The sequence below is a fragment of the Macrobrachium rosenbergii genome, chromosome 37, assembly GCF_040412425.1.
Source record: "Macrobrachium rosenbergii isolate ZJJX-2024 chromosome 37, ASM4041242v1, whole genome shotgun sequence".
Classification (NCBI taxonomy): domain Eukaryota; kingdom Metazoa; phylum Arthropoda; class Malacostraca; order Decapoda; family Palaemonidae; genus Macrobrachium; species Macrobrachium rosenbergii.
Window position 1 is genome coordinate 35,193,508 of NC_089777.1, and position 22,148 is coordinate 35,215,655.

Consider the following 22,148-nt stretch of genomic DNA (forward strand, 5'->3'; position numbering starts at 1 on the left):
AATAAGTCATCTGGAAATAAGGTAGTGCTGCGGTGTTTTCCTGGGGTGTATGGAATACTGGATAGGAATTTTATTTAAACTAGATGCTTGCTCCTGAAATTGATTTTGATGAGATTTTTTGTGCGTATAATTTTAGGTGCAGATACCATAAACATGATGCAAAGTAAAGTCATAGAAAGGCTTAAATATACAGTATTTTTGTAAAAAAAAATAAATAAAAATAAAACTGAAGTATTGAGATCAATGCGTTCCTTGAAGGAAACAGCCTTCGTATACCTGTTTTCCGTAACGTGTCTCGTTATTTAAGCAAAAAGCATGCGTACAATATTTTAAGTACATTTTGGAGGGTATTTTTAGTTTATGGAAGATCAGTTCTTTGAATATTTTTAGCCAATATGGCATGTTCCATGTTCTATTCCTAAAAATATAGGGATACATATACAATATGCACTTACGCAAAAGCAGACATTCCACTTGATCACCTTACAGGTTCATTTTTGAAGTCATGCCCTCGATTGGATCATTAAATGAGTGTTGACTTCTTTTAAATAAATATACATAGGTCTGTTTCTTAAAGCTAAATTTTATTTAGCGGTGCCAGTTTGAAAGTAAACCTTCCTTTAGTACAATGTAAGGTCTTGAATTAAGATTAGTTGAACCTTATTACAGATGTGTCTGCCTTCGTCATACAGCTTTAGTCTACAAAACAACTTTCTCCCCATTGAACACTTGGGCAAGTGTTGTCTTCTAGTTTTCTAGTTTGAGGGTATTTGAAAGTTAACGTTCATTTGTACAAGAATATACCAGGTTGGATAGGGAAGTGGCAAATTTCCGAAAAGGTATGTTTTCTATTATTAATTGTCAAAAGTGCTTGGTTCGATTGCTAGATTGTGCGATTACTACCGCAACTGTTGACAGTTTTCAGTGAGAGCATACAAGGTCTATTTACCAGATTTCACTGCTATCAGTCTGAGATCTTAACGACTTATTTTTTATGATTATTTGTACTTTGCGAGATTGAAACTTTGGTACATAATTTAACACTTCTTCACTTTGCTACATTGGTACATACCTGGTTAATGACGGAAGATGTTCATACACATCTTAACTTGCTTGTACCGGACCAAGAGTAAAACCAAATTTTACAGGGGCATCCCACGTCTTGGTGGCTGAATTCATACTCCTGTGCGGTGTTTGAGGTAGACTGCATTAGCACACGGAACTTGAACTTGAAACTAGCTTCATTTTGATTCTTTGTCTGGTCTGTGTAATTTTTAATTGCCATCATCCACAGTAATTTTCCATAAACCTCCCTATCACCTTTCATTTGTTTCCTCATGTTGGGGCCCTTTACATAGTTTTTCAGTTCGCTTACGTGCCGTAGCTAAAATGAGCGCACACATCGTATAGTTTCCTTTTTAAAAGTTTTCACATCCTTTTAGATGCCGGACGCATTTCCCGGACTGCTGTCCGCTCAAATTAAGTAGGCCTATCCCTACTGTTAGCCAAATGTTTTAAACTGATAGGTCCGATCTAATGTCTCACAGACTATAATTTTATTTGGTTATCAGGTCGTGTCGTGTTTTGCTACTGTAGTTCATGATGATGATATTTTAAAAAAAAATCCAGTTTTCTGATGAGATAGTCAGGCAATTGGTACGTGTTGGAACTTTAGTTGAGTATCCCTTGAAAGTAGACAGGTCGAAGTTTTCTTTGTTCCATCGCCAATGAAATGTTTGATTCAGTAATTTTCATGTACGGCAATGTGTACTACAGTAATTTTCATTCAGGTTTATTAGAAGTGATTCAGGCATACGTCGTTGTGATAATTTTAGTGAACGTTCCACTTTGTTCCCATATTTAATCGTTTGATTCAGTGTTGACGATTATTGTGTTTACAAGCACACCCCCCCCCAAAAAAAAAAAAAAAAAAAACTATAGCGGTAGTTATACTGTATCCCATTGTTGGTGCCCTTTTTTCTCATATATCTGCGACGCAAGCATCTTTTTGTACATTGTTTTGATTTCATAAATCGCGTTTCTTCAGTATAATTTTGAAGTTTCTTATATAATTTTTTGTTTTAAGAAAGGTAAATACGGAGAGTGCAACGCGGATTTCATTGTTTTTTTTTTTCACAGATTTTCACTCGGTAGAAAAGAATTGCAATTCGCTCGCATATAGGCTTCATGAACAATTGTGATCAAGTTATTTAGTCCATGATGAAATTGACCACATATGATTCATCGTCACTTTTCAGTTACTTAAATGATGCAGTTCTCTTGTGAAAATCGATATGCAATAATCCACGTGTGATGTACACAAGGTCAAAACATGACCCCAAGGTTAAGGGTGGGGTTACGATAGTATTTCAGTATCTTCAGTAAGTATATACTCGTATATATAAGATTCATCATACTCTTGTTAGTGCACCAAGGTGGTTCAGGTGAGCAGTGTGTCCCTGGGCTTGTTAATAGGAGTCATTGTGGGGTTTAAGTAAAGTTTTAACGTACTTGCTAATATCATTAGTATCAGGTAATTACCAGTTCAGCTACCAGAGTCTTCCCGCGTTCTTTTGTTCGAGTAGAGGTACGTACCTTAACCCACCAAGACAGGTCGGCCAGGCAAGGGATAAAGATGAATCGCCCGAGTAATGTGAGCCATGGCCCACGATTTACAGGTTGTAAACCAAGGACAGTTAAATTTTTAGTACTGTTGCAAATATATGTATGTTACTCGAAGACTAATTACTTTTCATTTACTGAATGTCTATGGTATTCTGAGTAATCTTCATTACAGTTTACGTCAAGATATAAACAATAGAAATATAGAATTTTACCCTCGCTATAAGAGGAATTTATTTCTGGTGATAGAAATTCATTTCTCGCTGTAATGTGGCTCGGATTCCACAATAAACTGTAGGTGCCGTTGCTAGGTAACCAATTGGTTCTTAGCCAGGTAAAATAAATCTAATCCTTCAGGCCAGCCCTAGGAGAGCTGTTCATCAGCTCAGTGGTCTGGTTAAACTAAGAAATACTTTTTTATCGATAGAAAAATGAACTTGGTTGTGACACGAGGCAGTATTTTTTAACAAAACTGACAATGAACAATAATTAGGTCACTGGTAGTCTAGCATTTAAGGGAAAATTAATTCAAAATAAACTAATAATGCAAAGACGAAGAATGGTCAATTTGTTCTGTTGTATCGAGGAGCCAGCAGTGGGTCCCGCCTGCGATGAACCCGTGAGACGCCATTGTCTGGCCGACCTGTCTTTGTGGGTGCACTGTTGGCCCTTTGCCTGTATAATCTTTCTCGAGTCTTTAAATGAATTAAGATACTGTTCTTATGCGTGAGTTGTAGCACCATTACGTTCAAGTGAAAGCTCCAAGAGTAAACCAGTCTCTCTCTCTCTCTCTCTCTCTCTCTCTCTCTCTCTCTCTCTCTCTCTCTCTCTCTCTCTCTCTCTCTCTCACATTATTTTTTTTAGAAGCTTGCCTTTGTGTGTATGAATACTATGCAATTACAGTGAACGCCTGTGTATTTAGTTTTGCTCTCATTATCTTTTAAATTTCCATAACCTACGCAACATATACCTCTAGTGTTTAAATCTAAACGTGATATTTCTCCTCACATTATTCCTTTTTGGCGTTGTTGGTGAAGTACACTATACCTATAAAAATGTTAAGCATAAGAAGCATATTTCGATTATCTCGGCAATATACTACTTATGAACTAACCAAATTTCTAGCAACTCCTAAATGTTGAGGTGAATGTTACGCTGGAAAGATTTGCACCAAGGCTGGGGATAGATAAAAATGCTGGTTCATTTATTAAACTTCAGGATTACTTTAATAGGTGCTGACTTTTGCCTGAATTTAGGTTGATTTGAAGTGACGCCGGCTGGTGTTATGACCATAGGTTATTTGTGGCCTCGTTTAGGGGGGGAGAGAGAGGAAAAAAAAACCCTGATGCATCAGATGAGAGTTGGCATTTCTTCCATTGACAGAACACAATGATGAATGGTTACACGTTTTGACTTAATATTAAGCGATTCAGTATAATCAGGTAGTATAAATTATCATAGCTGCTTATTCTCTCGTAAGGTGCGTCCACGTTGTAGTAAAACATATTACAGTACACATCGGCCTTTCTTAGCACACTCATAACAAGTGAGTTGAGTGCAACTGCACCTTAGGTCGGTGACTATTTTTCAGCCTATTTGTGATATAAATGCTTTAAGTTGCCGACGTATGTGTGGCACGCTGTAGTGTGGACGTAACCCTTAACATACACATGCCAAGCACACTTGTCAGAAGTCAAGTGTCTCCAACCATCTGAATATGTATGGGTAAGAAACAGAATGAGAAAATGGAGCTATATTGAAATAACTTTTGGTAAAAAGAAAATTTAATAGAGTAATATGGAAAAAATGAGTATAATTTTCATTTTTTAAACTGTATTTAAATTTATAGTTTAAATATGTGTACAGCAAAAAAAATAAAATTCTTAAAGCAGCGACAAGATTCCGTTATAATTTGGTCCAGCGTTTTCAAAATTTCTTATGCATGTTGTGCATGAGTTTTGCAGCGTCAGTTTCGTTTTATCAGCAGGTCGACGAGCTTAAATTAAATGAAGTTATGTATTGTGAATTCCCTATAATATCTTTGATCTAAAAAGTTGTGCACTAATTTTTCCTTGCAAATTTACGTAACACTATAACTTAATATCTTCTAATGATCTTCAGAGTACGTGTATTAATATGCTTTGTTTTTTTCAGGAACACGCTGTTATTTGTTGCTTAGCATTTCTCGGGATTTGGAGATGTCAAGATTAATTATTCTCATTCGTCCACAAATTAATAGCTTGCGAGGTGGCTCAGGTGAGGAGTTTTGTTTATTTCTTGTTTTGGGATTTTATGTAGGGCTGCTATTCTTCACACTGGAACTTACCTCATAGTGTCTGCATATAGTTCCTAGTATCCTGGAGTTATCTTGGATAGACTTTATTTTGGCCACTTTGTTTCACTTCAATCCAATCATTGTACTTCGAAGATTTCAGTGTCTAGATATCATGACTGCAAACAGTCACCTCGAGTGGTCCCTGAAACATTTTAAGGTCCCGCACCACAAACTCTGGAAGCTGATGGTAGATTGGTCACTCAGTTATTTTCCTCTGTAGGGTATTCTTCAACCAATTTGTGTTTTCAGCTCTCATTCTCCTTTGCAGACACACTATCAATGTCCTTCAGGATGTGCACAGTCAGTGAATTCCTGCAGTATTCCAGATGGTCCACTGGGCCTCGAAGAGTTCTTGTCACAAAATGAATACGTCCTGAGCCATTTTCTTCAGAGCATCCAAATGTTTTCACCAGCAGTGTGACTAAAGCATGATTTTAGATAAATTTTGCCTCAAGAAGTGTGACAGAGGTAAGGGTTTTGGGCACCAATCGTGTTTTGAGTAATTTGTATTAGACATGTTTCCTTATACGACCCAGTTGTGTTGTTAATGCACTTTTATTTTTGCTTAACACAATTAAGAGTATTCAAGTTACCTGGCAACTCACTACATAATAGTACACTTGTTAATTACCATACTGATTTTAAATTTTGGTTGCACTACTGATCTGGAGGTTGGTTGTATCTTTGATTGTATGCAAGTAGCTTTACTGGTTAGTTAATTCTTATTGCTTTCAACTGCTGCTGTTAAGTGCAATCGAGCTTCCATTCTCCTCTCCTTTGGGACAGAAGCAGACAGTCCAGAAGAAAAGCGCCACACTTAATTAATAATGGTATAAACATTTCTTGGCAGCGAGGAATTAGTCTTTAGGCAGAGGAGGGATATGTTGTTGAAGCTTTGTGTTGTAAATAGATCAAAATAATGTATAAGAACTTTTTCCTTTTTTCATTACTGGATTAAAGTAGCATCGAATCTTCCTGGTCTCTACAAGTAAGTCAGCCCTGTAGAGTTTTAATTAGAAGGGTTTCTCTAGCAACATCCCTCTCCTTCCTATCGTTATCTTAGGAATCTTATATGATGCAAATGCAGAAAACTTCTCAGATGTCTGACAACCCCACGTGGATGATTTTGAAAGAAGTCTTTCGTGCCATACTGATTAAAGACATAGGTAGTGTCTTGTGAGTGTCTCATTGCAGTTTTGACTACTGACGGAGTGTAATTGTTTGAATGCTAGTGCCACTTAAGTTGCTCTCCTCTTTCAAAACCCAATTGGCTTTCACTGCATTTTCCCCTTAGGGGTTAGTACCGTCAATGCACCTCATTCGGTGCACTGTAGGCATTACTTATGGTTTTTTGCAGCGTCCCTTCGGTCCCCAGCTGCAACCCCTTTCGTTCCTTTTACTGTACCTCCATTCATATTATATTTCTTCCATCTTACTTTCCACCCTCTCCTAACAATTAGTTCATAGTGGAACTGCGAGGTTTTCCTCCTGTTACCTTTCAAGCCTTTTACTGTCAATTTCAGTTTCAACACTGAATGATCTCACAGGTCCTTGTGCTTGGCCTTAGGCTTAACTTCTATCCTATTCACTGTATTTTTCTTGTAGGACTATTTATCACACTTTCATTGATCGTTACCACAAATACCATTCCAGAGGTTCTAAATGTATTGATGTTAGTCTGTTTGCAGGATGCTTGGATCCTGCATTTTAAGGGAAATTAAAGTGATTGAAACTGGCCAGTTAAAAGTGTAGCTTTCGTGATATTTTCGAATGGTGGAGAAAGCTTTAGTTAATTTCGCTAATGTTAATCATGGAAATTTTGCCAAGGTCTGATGTTTCTTTGAATTTTGCAGTGAATATTTTATTGTAGAATTTCCGTGCTAGGGGATTGTCCTCATAGAGTCCGAAAGTTGGCCACTTGAATGAAATTATTATTTTCCAGGAATTCCCTCATTATTCCATCATAACATCTTTCCAACTGTAGCTTATATATCACATTGTTAATTTTCACAGTTTTTTTAATTCAAGAATGAACACATTGACAAGCCTAAAAGAAATGACTCAGTTTTCAGGGTAAACCTGAAAATACTCAAGTCAAAAGGACACATGAAAAGGCATAATGTATGATTTATCTTTTAGCTTAAATTTGCCTCCAGTATCTTTTGAATATAATTTTGGTCTTTACAGTTGCTGAGGCAAACAGTGAGAAGACAGATACCCCAAAATATTTTCAAACTTGCATAGTCTTTCGTAAACTTAGTGCTTTATATATCAGAGGTTTGAGTTTTATTAACTGTTAGATACTTTGCATTCTACAGGGTTTGAGTTACTTAAAAACTGTTAATGCTAAATTCCTGACAGGTTTGAGTTTTGGAAATTAATGTTTTTGTTGATTTTTTAGGTCTGATTTGTGAAGTCCTGACACTTTGAGGATTTTTCAGTTATGATTTTTAAGTCCTGGTTTTTTACGCTTAAATTCAACATTTAAATTAAATGTAAAACAGTATTAAAACATTATAATGACTTGAAATTTTTCTTCAGTTGGGTAACGAGACGCCCCTTTCTCCTGGGATGTGGCAAGTTACTGCAAGATATGAAAATAGAGAAGTTTGGAGTTGTTCAGGCTTAGTATCTTACTTACAACTGCTTTGTTATAGGTGAGTAAAAGGTTCTTTTGGAATTAATGTGTAATAGCTAGAGGAAAAAAATGATAGAAAGTGACAAATAGCAATATGTCACTGAATTTTAAGCTTATAATTTAGTACAATATTCAGTACTAAGCATGGAAAAGTGAATTTTTAGATTGTAAAGCCTTAGTCAAATAATTACTCACCCTAGTAATGAAATACTTTTGAAGTATATTATGTAAAGACATGATGCCAGTATTCATCAAAGAAACTAAAGTTAAGTTTATTGCATTATAGGGTAAGTTGAATGATGGTATCCACACTGGAAATTGTGGAACTCTTTGTGAGGTAATAAGTAATTTTGAATTGCCATGCTGTTTAGTGTATTCCCATTGATTTTGACACTTATTCATTATGAAGGACTGTAACACTAGGTTGTCTGGCATAGGCATCTAGGTCAATGGACACAGGTATTTGCCATAGTGCCACAGGCAGTTCAGTTTGCTAGAATATGAACAAGAATGAAATGGGGTTGACACGTACATACAGTTTCTTGGTCCTCATTGACTCCATGACTAAAGATGCTAATGTAAGTGTTAGTGCTATAATGCCTGGCATTCAGATATAGTTGCCCATGTGAGCAGTAACTAGAGTATTGTTGCTTTATGTGATTAAGAGACCCTAAGTCATTTCTGATCTTGGAGAGCTTTTGCAGACGTGATTTTCTTTCCAAGCTACAGTATAGCAGAAGCTCTCAAGTTGTAAGGATCTGTCCAAATATTGTGAAAGTAGCAGGAATGGATGCTTTTAATTTAAAAAAAAAGATAGGTTGGTTACTAGGACTGAATCAGTGAGACTTAGGTTTTGTTACAAGGATTTCATTTTTGGAGTGACAGTGTATTTCCCACTGTATTGGTATCTATAATTGACACCATGTTGATTTGGGTGTATTATATTTATGCACTGCATATTTTGCATTTTTTCACTGCAGGTAGTATTTTAATTCAGTCAGCTAGGGTTCTTTATTTATAGTATTGTTCTTGTAATAGCTTGCAAGGAAGTACAGTAGTTCTGTGATTAATAATTTCAAATTCCAACAAAAATGTGGTAGGAAGATGGCTGTAGGGATGTTACCTAGCTTTTATCAAGTCTTTTTGGATGTGGTGGGTTACTAATAATTTATTGCTTAGGTCAACGAGAGGTTTACGTTTAACCCATGAAACAGCCTCAAATTACTTCCCTTCTTCCTGGACAACTCTGAGAGATTTTAAGCTTGGTGGTCCGATCAAACTTTTTAATAATAATCATAATTGTATAATTGTGATAATACAATGTGAGTGGAAGATTGTTACCCTCATGAGTGTGGAAAAGCAAATGCAAGAGATTGTAATCAAAATTTGGACTAAAAAGTTCCAAGAAGCGCGGGGGGATGTGGCTTAACTAAATCTGTTATCACCCTTGGGAAGCTACAGTTTTTTTTTATTGAGTCTTAATCTTTTCATTTTTCACTTTGGCTTAAGTGCTCTCAACTAATCAAGGAAATAGATGAACATTATACAGGTCTCTCTCTCTCTCTCTCTCTCTCTCTCTCTCTCTCTCTCTCTCTCTCTCTCTCTCTCTCTCTCTCTCTCTCTCTCTCTCACGTATGTTTGAAGAGTAATTTTAAGTGTAACTAGAAGTACAGTATAGATGATCACATCTGAGGAGTATTTTTCCTTCAGTTCCATCATTTGAGAAATACTGGCACAGAAGCCATGTGAAGCCAGGTAAGGTCAAGATTAATACTATAGATACTAACATTTAGTCATAGTATATTTTTAGTACATCTTATCTTGGCTTTCCTTTAACCCTATATCTTCTTACCATCCTCATTTGAACTTCGATCATGGTGGCTGGGCGGATGTAATGCTGGTTACATGGAATTTTTTGTATTTTTAGATAATACATGGTTTTAAATTATTCTTTAGTTGTAATTGTTGTTCCCAGTTGATGACTGTACTGTACATGCGCGAAAAGGGGGAGAGATTAAGGCTTACTAATGTTATGAAATCTCTAGTAATAAAGTTACTAATACTATAGTTGAACAGCAGTCCTTTCACCTGTGATCGCTCTGAGGGTAGTAACCTCAGCATTCCTGTTGGCTTTCTTTCTCTGGTATATTTAGCAATATTTATACCTAGAAATGTGTGCTCTAAGGGACATTCACCGGCTGACACAGGTCCGAAGCTCAGAAATAGATTTTTCCTTTGTCAAAATCCCTTTTTTTTTTTTTAGGTGGAAGATGGGAATCGAAAATCAGTGTAAAAATAGAAGACTGGTTTGCTTCTGTACTACTTCCGTAGATTTGCCACACTCTCTTTTTCATGGTTATAACCTTCAAAAACATTTTTAAATATCATCCCTTCACATGCATACAACTTTAAAAAGGTCCTTGTTTATTTAAAAAGGTGGTTAACTTTTGATACACTTTTGAGGTTGAATCACAAATGTGAAAAGTTTTAGGAAGTTGTCTTTTGGTGATAAGATATTAGCAAAATTTTCTGTAATAGTTATTTGATAAGTTAAAAAATTAATATATAAGAAAACTGTTTTGCAGCCTTCAGCTTAACCTAGAGCAAAAGATCAAAAACAATCGGTGGATGCACTGGCAGTATGGTGTTTAGGTACAGTTAGAAATTTTAAAAATTACTTGTTTGTGATACTAGACTAAAACTGGGAATGCAGACGATAATGCATCATGTATAGTAACAAACTTAAGTTATTTTACAATAGTTGTATTGACATAAGTTATTCACCTGGCCATTTCTAATGCAGATGAGTAAACTGCTCATCTATGCTATATTTATTAAATTCATCAATCAAAATGTCTTGACTTGGATCTTTTATCATAGTGAATACAGGCTGTCATTTATGGCCTCATGATGAATATCTCTAATGCCAGTTGTGCTTGTTTTAACTTAACAGAATTCAAATCTGCTTCTGCAGTCACAATGGGTTAAAAGGATTCTTGAAGGGAGAAGGTCCCAAGGAAGGTATTTTCAAAGTAAAAATGGCTTTAGTTACTCCATCTTAGTGGGTGAGATTAGGGTGTTAGTTGCACTCTTGCTGGGCAAGATGAGGGGTTTAGTCTCACACGCTTGCTGGGCAAGATAAGGGCTTCATTTGCTCTCTTGCTGGGCAAGATAAGGGCTTAATTTGCTCTCTTGCTGGGCAAGATAAGGGGTTTAGTCACACACGCTTCCTGGGCAAGATAAGGGCTTTATTTGCTCTGTTGCTGGGCAAGATAGGGCTCGTGTGTGTTCATCTTAGAAGCTTCATGGAAAATAAAATTCATTTTACCAAAAAACTGGTAATTAAAGGAATGTCGACCCTTTTGGTGGTTGTCCCAAAATGAATAATATAGTATTTAAATGCCAATGTTATAATTAGGAGTTAAAAAGGGTGAAGGGGCTAGTTGTGTTGTTGGTAAGACAGGTCATGCAGTAGACAAGAAATCTGTACTATTATACTAGCAGAAAAGTTTTGCATCTTGAATTCTTGAATGGTCTGTTTATAGAGTAAACTTGGTGATTATGTAAAAAGCTGAGGTGATTTTCAGTACTGTATTGAGTCGGAAGAGTGGAAAGGCATGAAGACATGGTGGGATAACCTTTGACAGTGTTATGGCTGATTTTAGTTAGAAAGGAATGTGCTAAATCATTGCTTCAAAAAATATTTCTTTCAGTGCAGCACTATAAAATATTTCACCAGCAACTAAATTTCCTAGTGCATTTTATGATTTTCATCTTTTCCTCCCTTATCTTTTGTTCACAGATGACAATTTGTCCCTTGTGTAAAATATGAGATGTCTAATTTCGGAAGGGTTTATAGTACTTTCAGTGTTTTGGTACTAATGTTTAAAGAAAAATGTTAAAAAATTCACAGAAAAATTGCAGGTTTACATCTTGTTTATATAGACTGAAGTTGGTAATCAGCAATCTGAGCAAAACTAGTAATCTAGTATGGTAGAAATTTTTGGTAAATCTGATACTTTATTTTTATCATATTTTTTGTGACAAGCTCGTCCAACAGAAGTTCCTCCTTCTTGAAAGAAACCAGCATTACTGAATTGATTAAATGAAGTGAGTCTAGGCATAACTGCTTTTCAGTTCTACATAGGCCTGTCATTTTAGGATTAGAAAGTTATCTTTGTTCTAAGCATTTGAAGGCACTTCATCATTAGTCCTCACTGTTTTTAATGACTGGGATAGATGGGAAATTAATTCTCTACTCTCTTTTCTGTGTTGAGCCTTTTGAGGCTGAATCACCATTTGGTATATGCACATTTTTAATGATTTATTGGGTCTCCCTGCTACTTCTGATCAACTGCTCCCCTCATCTTCCCATCATGTGTTCACATCATCACAATTTTTGAGATAGGCTATTTTTCAGCTGCTGGTCACAAACTCCACCACTTCATGTGCATCATTTTCTTCCCACTGCAATTTGGTCATGAATCCTTTCACTGTATAGAGGCAGCTTTTCAAAATCTCTTACCTGTCAGGGCTCACTTTTCTGCTGCAAAGATTAGTATTGTACGGCCTTTGGCATGCATTATGTCTTTTCTATCTACTAATGAAATATTTTAATATAGCAGTAGAGTAGCAATCTTCAATTTATGCAGGCTGTTTTCAGGCTCTCGAGTACCTGCTTCGTGATCTAGTGTGTCGGAATAGGTAACAAATATTTCGTCTTCTAACGCCTGCTCTTTTACTAGAACATGGTGTTCCACCTCACTCCCTTCCCCATTTGCTCTTTAAAATATGGCCCATTAAAAATCTTTTAATCCATGTTTAGTTTGCAATCCTGAGCTTCTCTAGTGACACAATCTGATACTTTCAGCTCATGGTAGTGAGTTCACCCCCAACAACTTTCCCACAATGTTAGCATGGGCATTTTTTTTTACTTTTCTTTTGCTTCCTCTCCAGTCATCAGTTTTTTTGCCTGTATTGATTTCCAGTTGTTGCCTTTTAACCAATTCTTTCTCTCATTCTGCTCTTATACTGTGCTAGGTTACCTGTATATAGCAACTCCAAGGAGAGACTTTCTGCAGTCTTTTGTTTCTCTGTTTACTGTACTGTATAGGCAACCAAAGTTTCAAGGTTGACCTTAGATGGATACTAACATTCTTCTCATTCGTTGAACATACTTGCCATTGCCTTTATTCTAGGTGTTGTGGTACAATACATATTTAGCTCTTTGATACCCTCTGCCTTCACAACTCATCAGTGTCTTGGTATTCAATATCTTCTCAAGACCTACAAATATTTCTTGTAATTTCTAACTCTCTGCATAGCATTTTCCTTGTAATTATTATACAATACCTTACTATAGAGAACTCTGTTGTTGACACCATGCCCAAGAAACTGATGATGATGGATTTCAACAAGGTTGATTAGGCACCTTGCATATTTTTACAGTATGTCCAAGCAATGGTATTCCCTAAATTTTCAGCATTAATCATGCCCTTTTCTTGTCTGTATGTATTATTGTCATAATTTTTTACCATTCGTCTTCTATACATTTCTTCATTAGGTTTTCATATATTTTAGTCAATGATTGGTTCACTAGTTGGATTTAGCACACTTGTAATTCAAGATGGCCCTTGGTGATTTTCCCCTTTTCATATTCACTAACTGTTTTAACCTTTCTAGTGGTGTATTCTTTATAATGGAACATCAAATTTGTATTGGGTCTTCCTTCAGATGATTTTCAAAATTGCCTCAAAATTAGCATTGAGCTGCTTTTCAATTTTTACTCCTCTTCATCCTCTCCCATCTATGTTATATTTTCAGAGCCATTTTCCTCCTAAATATTTTCAGTTTTTACTTATGGTGTATCACAATTGATTGCATTCCTTTCAACTAATCTTCACTCTTTTCATCTGTCTTTTAGCCTTCCTCCTCTTTTCACTGATTACAAGTCTATCATCTTTGCTGTCCTCTTCCAGAGCTTGAAGGCTGGCTATTTTATTCCTCTCTTGATAACCCATCCTCAGTGTCAAACCATACACCTTCTTGATTGTATTTTCCTTAAACTTTTTCTTGATAAATATTTTTTACTTTTCTCATTTTTCAGTTTCCATGCTTTTATTTTTTTGACATTTTGTTTTATATATTTCACTGTCAAATCAGTTCAGAAGTCTACATTGTATTAAGCATGCCATACTTGCACAATATTTACATAAACATTGCTGTATATTACAGAATGAAAACAGGAGATGCAATGTAAATTCTTTATTGCATCTTGATAGATAAAGAAGTATTTTGGTTGTGAAGAATGCGATAGCACTGTATCCTTTAGTCTAATATAGAATCATTTCTATCTCTGCCTAACCTGCATGCTTTTTATGTCTGTTTGCTCAACTCACTCTTGGATGAGTAGAATAAAATGACTGTGCAGTAGTTATACTTGAAAAGTTATCTTGTCTCATTTAAGTGTGTACAGTATTATGATAACTGTCTCAATATGTCTACCTGATGTGAAGGACTTATTTACAAATAAAATATTAATCTAATGTACTTGGCTGAGACATGTTTTGATATGTTACTTTCAAGAATTAATCTACTTGGACGAGGTGTTGCATTGTTGTAAGTGACTTAAATAGACTTTTTACTGTCCCTGAAAGCATAATTGTATTTGTGACAATGCACTCTTTGGGTATTTACTAATAAGGATTTAGTTTGCCATGTCCCTTGGTTTAATTTTTGTACTATGTGGTTAATGGGATGCATTTTTAAAACCTTTTATTATTATTCCCCCTTTCTTTCTGAACTAGTTTTCTTCTATTCCAAGTTATGACAATCCATTTTGCCCTCTTTTCATTGTCTTCAGTGTTAAATGACCAATACCAGTAGGGATCAGTAAAGTACAGTGACTTTATTATCTTAACAGCCTAAATTTATTTTTCAACAATAATTTAAATATTCTTCTTTATTTCAGTTGAATATCAAAACAATGATTAACTAACCTGAATCTGTTAATATAGTTATATTTTGTGATTTACTAGCAATTAGTTTTGTATAGTATATTGTTTTTGAAGTATCCATTTCTCATAGGGTGCAACGTAAATCTTTACATAACCTTAGTCGTTTTAATTTTTGTGATTTACTTGCAATTAGTTTTGTATAGTATATTGTTTTTAAAGTATCCATTTCTCCATGGGTGCACTCTGTGGGTATTACTAAAAGGTGGTTACATAACTTTTGACTGTTTTAACCTTTTTTTATGATTTACTTGCACGTTTAGTTTTGTATAGTATATTCTTTTTAGTCCAACCACTCCATCCATTTCTCATTGGGTTAAATGACCAAAAGTATTCACATAACCTTGACTGTTTTAATTTTTGCACTGTTGGCACCATGGCTGGTTGAAAATGGCAATTCATTATGCAACAAAATTTTTATTGACTCAACTGATTTGTGTGTTGCTGGCACCAAGGCTGGTTTGAATATTAATAGCAAAGTTAAGTGTTTAAACAAGTAATGTGACATGAAACACCATTTGCAGGTCAACATCAAAATTGCCTAAAGTATTTGCATAACCTTACTGTTTTATTTTTATATGTTGGCACTTAATGTGGTTGAAAACTTTGCAATTAATATAACAAAATTGTCATTACAGATTATTTCTTTTATGTGCTGCTCTGAATATTAAGAGTTCCTGTTTGACATAAAAACATCACCATTTGTCTAAGAAAATTGTCTAGTATGGAATGTTATTTTACCATCCTTAATGGAACGGTTGAGGTAATATAAATATAATGAACATTGTCATTACAGATTATTCTTTTATGTGCTGCTCTGAGGAAGAGTCCTCTTGACATAAAACATCACCTGTCTAAGAACACTGCGGTATGGAAGGTATTTTACCATCCCGTGGACGGTAGAGGTGGAGTCATTGTCAAGTAGAGGGCCATTGCTAAAGCAAGGGGCAGGATATCTTGATAAATGATACAGATTCTTCACAGATGGGTTACTTTTCTCGTAAGTCCATATAATGCTTAATGTCTACGAACCTACCTGGTATGGGAACAAGGAGTCTTAATCCTCTAGCTGATATGGGAGGCAGATGAAGGGTAGATTAGAGGGGCCATCACTAAAGCAGTAATTGGCTTTTTGACTGGTTGTCTTAGGTTCTTCATTTGTGGATAATGACAAGAAATCCATTATAAAGTAAATTCACCATTTGAGAACATTACATGACAAGGTAGTGCCTATTACTGAGATGATATGGGATGTGGATCAGATGAACATCAAATCAGTGTGGCCACTTTCTACCAAAATTATTTTCTTGTACTGGTTGCAGTTGCCAATTGTGTTTGTTTGATGAGAGCTAAAGACTGCTTGAACCATATATACAGTCAGTTGATAAAATGTAAATGACACTCCATGCAGTTAGTTAGTTTAACCACTAGTGTCAAGATGTGTTAGTGGTTTTCTGTAATAGATTGGTCACTTTACATATTACATCTTTTTACACAGGCAATTCAAAGGTTGAAGGTGTCTATGATCTTTTGTGATTTGAAAAAAGTTAAAATATATTTATCCTCTCTGTTAAGAGCCCTTGGATATGCTTATTTAGATCATTTACTACTTGACACTTAAAACAATGGCTTTAAATGCAGCAGATTATCAGTTTGTGTCAGAGGCACACCAAAACAGTGAGTGTCACATGATCTAATTTATTTTAAATAGCTGTTTCAAGGGCTATATGACAATGTAAGTAAATAAACAGCTCAGAGGAAAGTGTCCTTAGTTAACTAGATATTTCAAGACAAATATGTACAGTACATTTGAGTTTTGGGTAACTGTAGGGGGCTAAGAGAAATGTGGAGTATCACTTTAAAGAGATTTATTAACAAAGAAATTGTACAGGGAAAGAAAGGATTATTATTAATTACTCTTTGCAAAAAGTTCTAAAGAGAAACCATACCACCACTTTCAGAACCATAGCATACTAGACAACTTGTAGACATGAACATTCAATCTAAGACAGAGAGAAGGGAGAAAATGTTCTCACACAATTATACTAGGCTAAACTTTGTACATGATAGTAGAAAATGTTGAAAAGAAAACCTTTAATACTAAAAACCTAAAACTAGTTAAATTAAAATTATTGTTGTGGGCAAAACAACTTTTTAATTCTACACAAGCATAGTTTCCCATTAGTTAATATAAATGTTTAAATGGGCCCCTTGCTAAATGTCAAAATCTTCATTAAGCCTCGTTTATTTATTCCACAGAAAGGAAAGAAACCTGCTTTAGTCATGGATCCTCAGCCCTCAGAATACACAGTTCATGAAGACAACAGAGCCTAGTAGATGTGGCATCTCTAGATGCCTTCAGTAGAAGTGTATTGTCCTGGCAGCGGCAAGTTACTCACTAACAGCAGTTGGAAGTACCTCCAGCACGAAGACACACAAACAAGGCTGCCAGAAGACGAAGCGTCTTGGCCATCTGACTGATGAGCTGAGCAGTCAAAACAGCCTCTCCTCTCCTCAGGACTACACCTTAGCAAGGATGCTGAATGTGGAAATCGGACTATACAGGGTGCTTTAAAAGTCTGTCAAATATCATTTAAAAGTTAACACACTTAAATTTTAAAATTCACAGAAGAAAACTGGTTTCTTTTCATGTCATTCACAAAATGAAGTCATTTTGCATCTTAGAATAATCTAGTTTCGTACAACTTTCTCCAACCAGGAACCAGACAAGTCTCCATTTTGAATTGGCATGCAAAATTTGTGGAGGGGTCGTGTTGTGCTCGTTGAAGAGAACAGGGCTCCCCTCAACTTCAGATGATACAGTTGAACAAGCCTTTTCGCACGGCCCCCAGAAATTAGAATAGCCAGTCAAGAACTACTGTTTGGAGTGTCTTAAGGAGATTGGCTGCAGTTCACACCATACAAGCTGCAATTGGTTCAACACTTTCCAAGACACTGAAATCCATTTGCCATGAATTTTGCACAGAAAAGCTAAGGCTTGAAAGAGTATGGACTTAAGACCGGCTTGTTTTCAGCGATGAGGTGACCTTCAACGCAAGTGACAAAGTTAACAAGCATAACAACACACATGGGGAACTGAGAACTCATGTAACCCATGAGCATGTGCAAGATTCATTCCCCTAAAGTAAACTAGTGACATGTCAGTTGGAACATGTGTAAGTACCATTCTTCTTAGAAGGAACCGTCAATGGTGAAGTGTACCTTGCCATGCTGCTAAACTGGTTGATGGAAAAATTGCATGAGGAGTCTGCAAACTTCGTTTTCAAACATGAGGTGGTCTGCAAACTTCATTTTCAAACATGAGGTGGTCTGCAAACTTCATTTTCAAACATGAGGTGGTCTGCAAACTTCGTTTTCAAACATGATGGGCACCAGGTCACTGGAGACTTTCTGAAAAACCACTCTGTCTAATAGAGGGGTCAAACATTCTGGACAGACTACAGTAATTACATGTTCCTGCAATGGGTCTCCAGCCCTCACACCATGTGACTTCCTCCTCTTAGGGTATGTGAAAGGCCTTGTGCACGTACCTCCCCTTTCCTGAGAAGTGGATGATCTAAGACTAGAATAACTGAAGCCTTAGCAACTGTCAACGCTATGCTTTGTCGCGTTTGGCAAGAATTGGATCATATTTTGGATGTGTGTTATGTGACCCATGGCACTCACATTGAACACCTGTAAACCTGTATAGAAATGTGGAAATATTAGCTTTAATTGTTTTGAGATCCTCAACAGTGATATACAGTGTCGTAATTGTAACACTTTCGAAAACCCTGTATGTAGTCTGAATGTAAGCTCCAATCTCCAGAACACACAACATCCTCCTCCTCGGCTGATGTCATTGCCAGTAAACTGCATACTTGACTTTACAATAGAAGAATTTCAAAATTCTATATTTACGTTAAATAGCACAAGACTCACTAGGGTTTAAAATATTGTATGTTAAAACATCTGCTGGACAGAATGGTTTTAGAATATTTTACATAACTGATATACTGTAACCTATCTGGCATAAATTTAGTTTAAAAATATAAATATCAAGATTACATCCCAAGTACTGTACATCCTAACTTGAAAAGAAAAGTTGGGTTTAACTATGAGAAATCATGAAAAAAAGAAACATGGAAAAAGTGAGGCATCCAAAATTTTATTTTTTGCCATGGGTTGCTGGTTGATAGTTTTGGTTAGTCAATCTCCCAGCCATACTCATTGTGGTTATTTTCCTCCATCTTGGTGGTTTAAATACTTTGAAATCAAACACTTCTCTAAATTATTTTGGCTAGTCTGAAGCTCCCAGCAGCACTCATTGTAGTTCTTATCTTCCACCATCTTAGTTCTTCTCACACAATAATCATACACTTCACTGTAAAATAAGAGAAAATCATAACTTAGCAAATGTTTCATAACTTGCTACTAACTTAAAATGAATTAACATTTAGACTGATGAATTAAAGTGAGGATAAAAATACAAAAGAAAAGGGTTGTGTTTAAATGACCTTTCCAAGCTACCTGTGGATTATTTCTCTCACAAGCAGATGATAGTGGCATTTGACCTAGTCTTATTTCTTTGCCCGAGGATAGTCATCAGAAAACTATTATGGAAAATGTCAAGATATTTAATACGTAAAAACATGTATTTAATGTCTTACTATTTGAAATATGACTGAAATATGACAAGTATATTGGATGCAAGGTAATAATGATAATGATTCTTGTTGTGGAAGATTTTGGGGACACTGGGTGGCCAGTTCCCTTATATTGAAGAGTTCTCTGAGTAATATGGTGGAACTATCAAATTATGTTGTATTGAAGTGGTTTCCCCAACAGTGGTATTGTCTGCTCCCCTGGTGGAGGTCAGGTTGAAATTTCCTGAGTTATGACCGTTTGACAGAGTTAGCGGTTGTAGATGTACTGCCTGGGAGGCATCGATGGTAGGGTAATGACATGGTAGATGCTGAAGGTCACGAAATATTCCCAATACTGTCGGTCCATGCTTACCCAGTGGCAGTGACAACCAGCGCTGCAGCAAGAGCCGCTAATCTGATCCAGGAGGATAATGAAGATGACTTGTTGTTAAATAGTTTAGAAGTAGATGTAGAGCAACCCGGGTCTGTAGATAGTAGTGGTGGTGGTACCTCTTTAAAACCTGATTGGGATAGGTCAGCCTTTATAAATGCACAGAAGCAAGAATTTAACTTTGAATTGGGTGATGATTGGACTTAACTAAGCCTAAATTTATATTAATTAATAGTTTGTTGTATAGGTTGAGTCGTCCTAAACTACTGATAATCCGAATCAGACTACCAGAATTGAGCAAATTGTTGTTCCCTCTCATTTTCGTGATTTTGTATTGAATATTGCTCATCAAGATTCTTTTCAGGTCACTTCAGTGTAGGAAGACCTTTCAGAAATTAGCTGAACCTCCATTTTTTGGTGGCCTGGATTAAAATTCTGTGAAGAAATTTTAAAGGAGTGTGAAATTTGTCAGGTTATGGGTAAACCTAACCAACTAATCCCTAAAGCCGTTTAAACCCTATCCCTGCGATTGGGAACCTTTTTCAGAGATAGTGGTGGATGTAGTTGGTCCACTTCCCAAGACCAAGTCAGGTTGTATGTATATGCTTACATGGTAGTAGATAGAGCCTCTAGGTTTCCTGCAGCGTTTCCTTTTGAAAACTGCGGATTACCTCAAGAGTAGTATTTGAAAAACTAATTGATTATTTTTCTAGGTATGGTCTTCCTCAAAAATAATTCAAACTGATTGTGGTACAAATTTTACCAGTAAAGAACAGTAAGTGTGCTGAACTGGCCATTCAGCACATTACTAGTGTACCGTATCATCCTGAAAGTCAAGGGGTGGTTAAAAGGTTTCACCAGACCCTTAAATCAATTTTAAAGAAGCATTGTTACGGTAAGCAAGGGGATGAATGGGATAACAAGTGATGATTGTATTTTTCAGTTTTTTGCCCTTCGTAATCATCCAAATGTGTCCACAGGTGTTGCTCCGTTTGAGTTAGTTTTTGGACATAAAATTCGTGGACCGTTGAATATTCTTTGTGAAATACTGAGTGGGAGACATATAAAGGAAAAAATGAAAATTGTTGATTACATGTATAATTTACAGGCGAAGTTGGGTAATGCTTGGAAGTTCGCCCAAGAAAATCTGAGTTCTTCCCAGGCAGCAATGAAAAATATTTTTGATAAGAAAGTTAAAGCACCCTCGTTTGACCCAGGAGAATTGGTGTTGGTTCTCAGTACAGACCCTGATAATTTTCTGGAACCTAGATATAAGGGGCCTTGGAAGGTTTTGAGAAAATTGTCAGAGGTCAATTATGAAATTGAAGCTCCAGGTACTCGGCGCAAGTGTAGAATTTTTCATATAAATAGATTGAAGACTTATCATTGTAAAAGTGTGGATCCTCTTGCAATTGTTTATGAACCTGTTGTTACTAATAATATTGTTTTACCTCCAGATGATTGTGATGACTTAATGTGTCAGGTACCCTCAGATGCTTTGATGGGCAACATGCAAAACTTAGAGGTGTTACGTGAGGGTTTAAATAATTTGGATCATAATCAAAAGGCAGATGTACTTAATTTAATACATTCATTTCCAGACTTGTTTCAGGACTCCCCAGGTCAAACTCGTTTTCTTAGCCACGATGTCGACGTGGGAAATGCTTCCCCCATCAAACAGAGTCCGTACAGGTTAAACCCCACTAAGAGAGCTATAGTGGAGGCTGAAATTAAGTACATGCTCGATCACGACCTCATTCAACCTTCGGTAAGTCCATGGAGCTCCCCAATTGTCTTGGTAAAGAAGCCTGATGGGAGTTTCAGGATGTGCATGGAAATAAAGGTGAATGCACATAGTTTAAAAATGACTCTTTTCCTTACCGTGAATTGATGATTGTCTCGATCAGATTGGGTCTGCCCAATTTATCACGAAGTTAGATTTATTAAAAGGGTATTGGCAGGTCCCTTTATCTGGTAGAGCCCGTGAAGTCTGCCTTTGTAACACCTTTTGGTCTGTACGAGTGCAAGGTAATGCCTTTTGGAATGAAAAATGCGGCTTGTACTTTCCAAAGGTTAATGAATAGAGTTATATGTGGTCTTGAGGGAACTGAAATTTATATTGACGACCTTGTGGTCTATAGTAATGATTAAAAACTCATGAAATTAGGTTAAAGAAAGTTTTTGAAAGGTTGAGAGCATGGGTTTGGTTATAAACTTAGCCAAGTGTGAGTTTGGCAAAGCTAAGGTTGTTTTTTTGGGGCATGAGGTCGGTTTAGGGCAGGTGGCTCCCAAACAGGCAAATCTTGAAGCGATCATGAATTTGAAAAGTCCTGGAAATGTCCGTGAGGTAAGGCGGGTCTTGGGTATGACGGGATATTACCGCAGGTTTATAAAAAATTTTCAGATCTTGCTCAACCTCTGACTCAATTATTAGAAAAAGGTCGTAAATTTTTGTGGACTTCCCAGTGTGAGGAAGCGTTTAATAACTTGAAAACAGTCCTGA

The 22,148-nt window shown here is 36.3% G+C and overlaps 1 protein-coding gene across 2 annotated transcripts in view; it reads left to right on the forward strand.

The window, feature by feature from the left end:
- Positions 1-6,221, forward strand: part of LOC136825485 (uncharacterized) — a 246,438-nt gene extending 240,217 nt beyond the window's left edge. For both annotated transcript variants that reach the window (XR_010849355.1, XM_067082019.1), the window contains 2 exons: positions 4,777-4,878; positions 5,226-6,221. The gene's annotated coding sequence lies outside the window, so the exon portion shown is untranslated. The remainder of the gene's footprint in view (positions 1-4,776; positions 4,879-5,225) is intronic.
- The last annotated feature ends 15,927 nt before the right edge of the window (positions 6,222-22,148 follow it).